The sequence below is a fragment of the Schistocerca cancellata genome, chromosome 6 (assembly GCF_023864275.1).
Source record: "Schistocerca cancellata isolate TAMUIC-IGC-003103 chromosome 6, iqSchCanc2.1, whole genome shotgun sequence".
NCBI lineage: Eukaryota > Metazoa > Arthropoda > Insecta > Orthoptera > Acrididae > Schistocerca > Schistocerca cancellata.
Genome location: NC_064631.1, coordinates 670,909,994 through 670,918,612, shown reverse-complemented (window position 1 = coordinate 670,918,612; position 8,619 = coordinate 670,909,994).

Here is an 8,619-nt window from a genome sequence, read left to right as displayed (position 1 = left end):
TCCGCCGACCACTGGCGACAACATCGATGTACTGTGGAGACCTCACGCCCCACGTGTTGAGCAATTCGGCGGTACGTCCACCCGGCCTCCCGCATGCCCACTATACGCCCTCGCTCAAAGTCCGTCAACTGCACATACGGTTCACGTCCACGCTGTCGTGGCATGCTACCAGTGTTAAAGACTGCGATGGAGCTCCGTATGCCACGGCGAACTGACTGACACTGACGGCGGCAATGCACAAATGCTGCGCAGCTAGCGCCATTCGACGGCCAACACCGCGGTTCCTGGTGTGTCCGCTGTGCCGTGCGTGTGACTATTGCTTGTACAGCCCTCTCGCAGTGTCCGGAGCAAGTATGGTGGGTCTGACACACCGGTGTCAATGTGTTCTTTTTTCCATTTCCAGGAGTGTAGTAGAAGCAGCTAAATTCTGTATGGTTTGCGTAGGTGCCAGTTTTACTCAGTACGAGGCTTCGGAAGTGTGGATACTATAAATAATATTATTTTTGCACACACTGCTATTTACCAACCCTCCAAAGTATTCCACCGTTGCTCTCCTGTCTTGCAATGAGAGTTAAGAAGTTAAAGGTTTCTCAGAGGTGCTGCGATACTTTAAAAACCTGCAAATCATGCAACTTATTACTATAGAACAGCCGCGACATCAAGGCAACCCACGGCGATGATGGCTTTCGTGTGCATAAGTTGCACGTTGCAATACAGCACATTGAAAGTACTACGGTATTTACTACGCAGATTACTTTGTGGAGCACATCTTCTCATTTAGTAAATTTCAGCTATATCACACCAGTCTGTTACGTTGGCGGGCTTCATTGCTTGGAAACAGAAACCGATCAGACTCGGGCGATTATTGCTACATAATATTTCGTACATGCAGGATAATGGCTGGCTTAAATATCCCAGGTATTTCTCCTCAGTAATAGACTACCATACAAATGGAATAAATGATTAGGAGACAAGGTGGAGGCTTGAATCAATGATGGAGCCATCGCAATAGATAGATTTGTATACTTTTAATCTACATCTACATCCACATTTATACTCCGCAAGCCACCCAACGGTGTGTGGCGGAGGGCACTTTACGTGCCACTGTCATTACCTCCCTTTCCTGTTCCAGTCGCGTATGGTTCGCGGGAAGAACGACTGTCTGAAAGCCTCCGTGCGCGCTCTAATCTCTCTAATTTTACGTTCGTGATCTCCTCGGGAGGTATAAGTAGGGGGAAGCAATATATTCGATACTTCATCCAGAAACGCACCCTCTCGAAACCTGACGAGCAAGCTACACCGCGATGCAGAGCTCCTCTCTTGCAGAATCTGCCACTTGAGTTTGTTAAAAATCTCCGTAACGCTATCACGGTTACCAAATAACCCTGTGACGAAACGCGCCGCTCTTCTTTGGATCTTCTCTATCTCCTCCGTCAACCCGATCTGGTACGGATCCCACACTGATGACCAATACTCAAGTATAGGTCGAACGAGTGTTTTGTAAGCCACCTCCTTTGTTGATGGACTACATTTTCTAAGGACTCTCCCAATGAATCTCAACCGGGTACCCGCCTTACCAACAATTAATTTTATATGATCATTCCACTTCAAATCGTTCCGCACGCATACTCCCAGATATTTTACAGAAGTAACTGCTACCAGTGTTTGTTCCGCTATCATATAATCATACAATAAAGGATCCTTCTTTCTATGTATTCGCAATACATTACCTTTGTCTGTGTTAAGGGTCAGTTGCCACACCCTGCACCAAGTGCCTATCCGCTGCAGATCTTCCTGCATTTCGCTACAATTTTCTAATGCTGCAACTTCTCTGTATACTACAGCATCATCCGCGAAAAGCAGCATGGAACTTCCGACACTATCTACTAGGTCATTTATATATATTGTGAAAAGCAATGGTCCCATAACACTCCCCTGTGGCACGCCAGAGATTACTTTAACGTCTGTAGACGTCTCTCCATTGATAACAGCATGCTGTGTTCTGTTTGCTAAAAACTCTTCAATCCAGCCACACAGCTGGTCTGATATTCCGTAGGCTCTTATTTTGTTTATCAGGCGACAGTGCGGAACTGTATCTAATGCCTTCCGGAAGTCAAGAAAAATAGCATCTACCTGGGAGCCTGTATCTAATATTTTCTGGGTCTCATGAACAAATAAAGCGAGTTGGGTCTCACACGATCGCTGTTTCCGGAATCCATGTTGATTCCTACATAGTAGATTCTGGGTTTCCAAAAATGACATGATACTCGAGCAAAAAACATGTTCTAAAATTGTACAACAGATCGACGTCAGAGATATACGTCTATAGTTTTGCGCATCTGCTCGACGACCCTTCTTGACTGGGACTACCTGTGCTCTTTTCCAATCATTTGGAACCTTCCGTTCCTCTAGAGACTTGCGGTACACCGCTGTTAGAAGGGGGCAAGTTCTTTCGCGTACTCTGTGTAGAATCGAATTGGTATCCCGTCAGGTCCAGTGGACTTTCCTCTGTTGAGTGATTCCAGTTGCTTTTCTATTCCTTGGACACTTATTTCGATGTCAGCCACTTTTTCGTTTGTGCGAGGATTTAGAGAAGGAACTGCAGTGCGGTCCTCCTCTGTGAAACAGCTTTGGAAAAAAGTGTTTAGTATTTCAGCTTTACGCGTGTCATCCTCTGTTTCAATGCCTTCATCATCCCGGAGTGTCTGGATATGCTGTTTCGAGCGACTTACTGATTTAACTTTCTAGGATTTTCTGTCAAGTCGGTACATTGAATTTTACTTTCGAATTCACTGAACGCCTCACGCATAGCCCTCCTTACGCTAACTTTGACATCGTTTAGCTTCTGTTTGTCTGAGAGGTTTTGGCTGCGTTTAAACTTGGAGTGAAGCTCTCTTTGCTTTCGCAGTAGTTTCCTAATTTTGTTGTTGTACCACTGTGGGTTTTTCCCGTCCCTCACAGTTTTTCTCGGCACGTACCTGTCTGAAACGCATTTTACGATTGCCTTGAAATTTTTCCATAAGCACTCAACATTGTCAGTGTCGGAACAGAAATTTTCGTTTTGATCTGTTACGTAGTCTGAAATCTGCCTTCTATTACTCTTGCTAAGCAGATAAACCTTCCTCCCTTTTTTTTATATTCCTATTAACTTCCATATTCAGGGATGCTGCAACGGCCTTATGATCACTGATTCCCTGTTCTGCACATACAGAGTCGAAAGGTTCGGGTCTGTTTGTTATCAGTAGGTCCAAGATGTTATCTCCACGAGTCGGTTCTCTGTTTAATTGCTCGAGGTAATTTTCGGATAGTGCACTCAGTATAATGTCACTCGATGTTCTGTCCCTACCACCCGTCCTAAACATCTGAGTGTCCCATTCTATATCTGGTAAATTGAAATCTCCACCTAAGACTATAAGATGCTGAGAAAATTTATGTGAAATGTATTCCAAATTTTCTCTCAGTTGTTCTGCCACTAATGCTGCTGAGTCGGGAGGTCGGTGAAAGGAGCCAATTATTAACCTAGCTCGGTTGTTGAGTGTAACCTCCACCCATAGTAATTCACAGGAACTATCCACTTCTACTTCACTACAGGATAAACTACTACTAACAGCGACGAACACTCCACCACCGGTTGCATGCAACCTACCCTATCTAAACACCGTCTGTGCCTTTGTAAAAATTTCAGCAGAATTTATCTCTGGCTTCAGCCAGCTTTCTGTACCTATAACGATTTCAGCTTCGGTGCTTTCTATCAGCGCTTGAAGTTCCGGTACTTTACCAACGCAGCTTCGACAGTTTACAATTACAATACCGATTGCTGCTTGGTCCCCGCATGTCCTGACTTTGCCCCGCACCCGTTGAGGCTGTTGCCCTTTCTGTACTTGCCCAAGGCCATCTAACCTAAAAAACCGCCCAGCCCACGCCACACAACCCCTGCTACCCGTGTAGCCGCTTGTTGCGTGTAGTGGACTCCTGACCTATCCAGCGGAACCCGAAACCCCATTACCCCATGGCGCAGGTCGAGGAATCTGCAGCCCACACGGTCGCAGAACCGTCTCAGCCTCTGATTCAGACCCTCCACTTGGCTCTTTACCAAAGGTCCGCCGTCAGTCCTGTCGACGATGCTGCAGATGGTGAGCTCTGCTTTCATCCCGCTAGCAAGACTGGCAGTCTTCACCAAATCAGATAGCCGCCGGAAGCCAGAGAGGATTTCCTCCGATCCATAGCGACACACATCATTGGTGCCGACATGAGCGACCACCTGCAGATGGGTGCACCCTGTGCCCTTCATGGCATCCGGAAGGACCCTTCCCACATCTGGAATGACTCCCCCCGGTATGCACACGGAGTGCACATTGGTTTTCTTCCCCTCTCTTGCTGCCATATCCCTAAGGGGCCTCATTACGCGCCTGACGTTGGAGCTCTCAACTACCAGTAAGCCCACCCTCTGCGACTGCCCGGATATTGCAGACTGAGGGGCAACCTCTGGAACAGGACAAGCAGCCATGTCAGGCCGAAGATCAGTATCAGCCTGAGACAGAGCCTGAAACTGGTTCGTCAGACGAACTGGAGAGGCCTTCCGTTCAGCCCTCCGGAATGTCTTTCGCCCCCTGCCACACCCTGAGACGACCTCTCACTCTACCACAGGTGACGGATCAGCCTCAATGCGGGCAGTATCCTGGGCAACCACAGTCGTAGTCCGATCGGGGGATGCGTGGGACGAGCTGGCCGTCCCCGACAAACCCCCATCCGGACCCCCACAGTGATGCCCATTGGCAACAGCCTCAAGCTGTGTGGCCGAAGCCAACACTGCCTGAAGCTGGAAGCGAAGGGATGCCAATATCACTCAAATATATTTACAACTACCAAACTTACATCTCCTCGGCCTGAGCTACTTTCCAGATTTTCAGTGGCTTTGCAGTCACCATCTTTACAAACTATGGAAGTTCTGCTGTATTAAACTTAGTCTCTGGACATTTCGCTACTATGTTTGTCACATATTAATTTTTTTTTTACAAATTACTCATCCTGCTCTTATTACTCATCGTTACGTTGTCAATTATAAGAGTAAAAATTCGAGCAAAAAGAGAAGAATACTATGAAATACTCTTAAAGAAGAGTGAGATAAAAATGCCGGAAACATAATGATGTTTATTCAAAGGTACTCATCACTTGGGGTGTAAGGTACAGTGAAGCGACTCTAACAGCCTCTCCTGTACAAATGTCAACCTCACCTACCCGAGTTGCAGCTAAGGATTGCTGCACGGTACACCCTGTTATTGCTAACGAGGCTCTGACGACCGAGTGTTTCCCGGGATAAGGAAACGCCCCCTATCAAGTGCCAACGGTCTCAAAGAGAGCGGATGAGCGGATAGAGGCAGGGCACTCTCTTGTCCTTGGAGTGAGAAATTGCTCCTAAAGGCGGAAGAACTTCACAGTCAACGGCATAGGATGGAGAAGGCAACGGGAAACCACTCCATTAAAGATCACTCAAGATATCCCAAGAATCAGTAGCGCACCATGCCAGAATCTTCTGTTAAACATAAATCCGGAGTAATAGTCCCCCAATCGGATCTCCGGGTGGGGACAATGGAAGGTCAGGCAAAGTTGAAGAATACACTAAAAATAGCAACATGGAATGTAAGAACACTCCTCCAATGCGGGAAATTAGAGAACCTCAAACTAGAGATGGACAGAATGGGAACAGACATAATAGGAATATCTGAGATGCGATGGCCTGAACCAGGAGACTTCAGATCAGGAAATTATCGTATCATTCATACAGGTACTAACCAAGGAACAACTGGAATCGGTGGAGTTGGAATAATTCTAAAAGGAAAACTCGGGAATCTAGTCACAGGATATGTGCAATTTAACTCTAGGATAATACTAGTCAAAATTGGAACCAAACCAAAGAACACGGTAATAGTACAAGTCTATATGCCGACATCGGCAGAAGAAGACGATGTAATAGAAACAGTGTATGAAGACATCAACAAAGTTATAAATTATGTTAAAGGTGAAGAGAACTTAATTATAATGGGAGATTGGAATGCTAGTGTTGGAGAAGAGGAAGTTGACGGAATTGTAGGGAAATATGGTCTAGGAGATAGAAACGAAAGAGGAAGCCGGCTAATTGAATTTTGTGCCAAAAACAAGTTGGTCATAGCGAACTCCCTTTTCAACCACCATAAAAGAAGAAGGTACACGTGGAAAGCCCCAGGAGATACTAGAAGACACCAAATCGACTATATATTAGTAAAATCGCGTTTTAAAAACCAAATCAAGGACTGCAGAAGCTACCCGTCTGCGGATATTAATAGTGATCACAACCTTGTAATGATGAAATGCTTACTCAAACTCAAGCGATTAGAGAGAAAAACGAACAAAGTATGGAACAGAGATAACCTAAAGTCTGAAGAACTAGTGATCCCTTATGCACGGAAAACTGATGAGATGGCATCAAACATTATTCCCGGGAGTACTAACGAGGAGTGGAAACAAATCAAAGAAGGCATACATAAAGCAGCAGAAGAATTTATTGGGAAAGCCAAACCTGTAAACAGGAAAGAGTGGATAACACCTGAAATAATTTGTCTAATGGAAGAAAGAAGACTATACAAAAATGCCTTTGACGAGCAAAGCGAAAACAAATATAGAAAGCTTAGAAACCAAATAAACAGAGAATCTAGGAAAGCAAAAGAAAATTACCTCAACAGCATTTGTAAAGAGGTGGAGGAAAACATGGTTAAAGGAAAAACTGACTTGGCCTACAGAACAATAAAACAAAACTTTGCTAAACGGAAAGTAAAATCTTCAGGAACTATAAAGAACAAAGAGGGCAAGGTACTATTTGGATATGACACGCTGAAGAGATGGCAAGAATACATTGAAGAGCTATATCAAGGAGACCCTCTAACAGATAATATGATAGAATTAAGCGAAGAAGTAGAGAAAGAAGAACTAGGGGACACAATTCTGAAAGATGAATTTGAAAAAGCACTAAAAGAACTACCAGATAAGAAAGCGGCAGGTGTTGATGATATACCTTCTGAACTAATTAAGAAATCAGGAGACAAAATGAAAGCTACATTACTGCAACTCATACAGAAAATATACAAAACAGGTGAAGTTCCTGAAGACTATCAGAAATGCATCATATTCCCCATACCTAAGAAAGCATCTACTATGGACTGTGAAAACCATCGAACACTCAGTCTTCTTTCACACGCATCAAAAATTCTAATAAGAATAATTTTGAAAAGAGTTGAAAACCAATTGAATAGCACTCTAAGTGAAGACCAATTCGGTTTTAGAAGCGGTGTAGGGACGAGGGAAGCAATCTTATCTTTAAGACTAATAATTGAGAAACAAATTTCCAAAAACAAACAAGTATTTATAGCCTTCGTAGACCTCGAAAAGGCATTTGACAATGTTGTATGGCCAGAAATGTTTAGAATTCTGAAGAAGGCTGGTCTGAAATATAATGATAGAAGGATAATCTTTAAAATATACCAAAATGAAACAGCCTTAGTTAAGAAGGAAAACAAAGAAGAAACAGCAAGAATAAGGAAAGGAGTGAGACAGGGATGCCCACTATCTCCAGTAATTTTCAACGCATATATCCAAGAAGCAATAGACAAAATAAGAGAGAATATTGAAGTAGGAATAAAACTTAACGGAATGAAAATAGATATGTTGCGATATGCAGATGATATCGCCATAATTACAGAAAGGAAAGAAGATTTAGAAGCCGCACTCAATGAAATGGAAAACACCTTAAAAGAACAGTATGGAATGAAAATAAATAAGAAAAAGACTAAAGTGATGGTGAGTGGCGCCCTGAACTACAATGAACCCATACGAATAACAATAAAGGGAGAGAAACTAGGACAGGTTACAGAATTTAACTACTTAGGTAGCAAAATAACAGCAGATGGAAGGAGCAAAAGTGACATTAAAAACAGAATACAACTTGCCAAAATAGCATTCAATGGAAAAAGAAACTTACTGACGAGTAGAAATGTTAGTTTAGACGTAAGAAAGAGAGTCATGAAAACCTATGTGTGGAGTACAGCCCTTTACGGATGTGAAACTTGGACTTGTGGAAAAGAAGAAAAGAGAAGATTAGAGGCATTCGAAATGTGGTGCTACCGGAGAATGGAAAAAATCAGCTGGCGAGACAAGGCTACAAACGAAGATGTCCTCAGAAGAGTGAAAGAAAACAGATCTCTTTGGCGAAATATACAGAAAAGAAGAATAACCTTCATAGGTCACATTTTACGGCATAACAATTTCATTAAGAGAATATTAGAAGGAATCATTGAAGGAAGAACTCGCCGAGGACGACCTAGATTAACCTACATTCAACAAGTAATAAATGACATCGGGTGCCAGACCTATGCAGATATGAAGAAGAAAGTTGACAAAAGAACGGAATGGCGTGCTGCTGCCAACCAACCTGTGGGTTGATAACCGAAGAAGAAGACTCATCACTTTTTTAAAGCCATTCGTCAAATGTTACACCAATAAAGTATTCATTATTATTAATCTCCATTTTCAAAATGGAATGAGGAAACAGTAATTTATCGTAACAGTTAACTGAAATATTTCTAATGA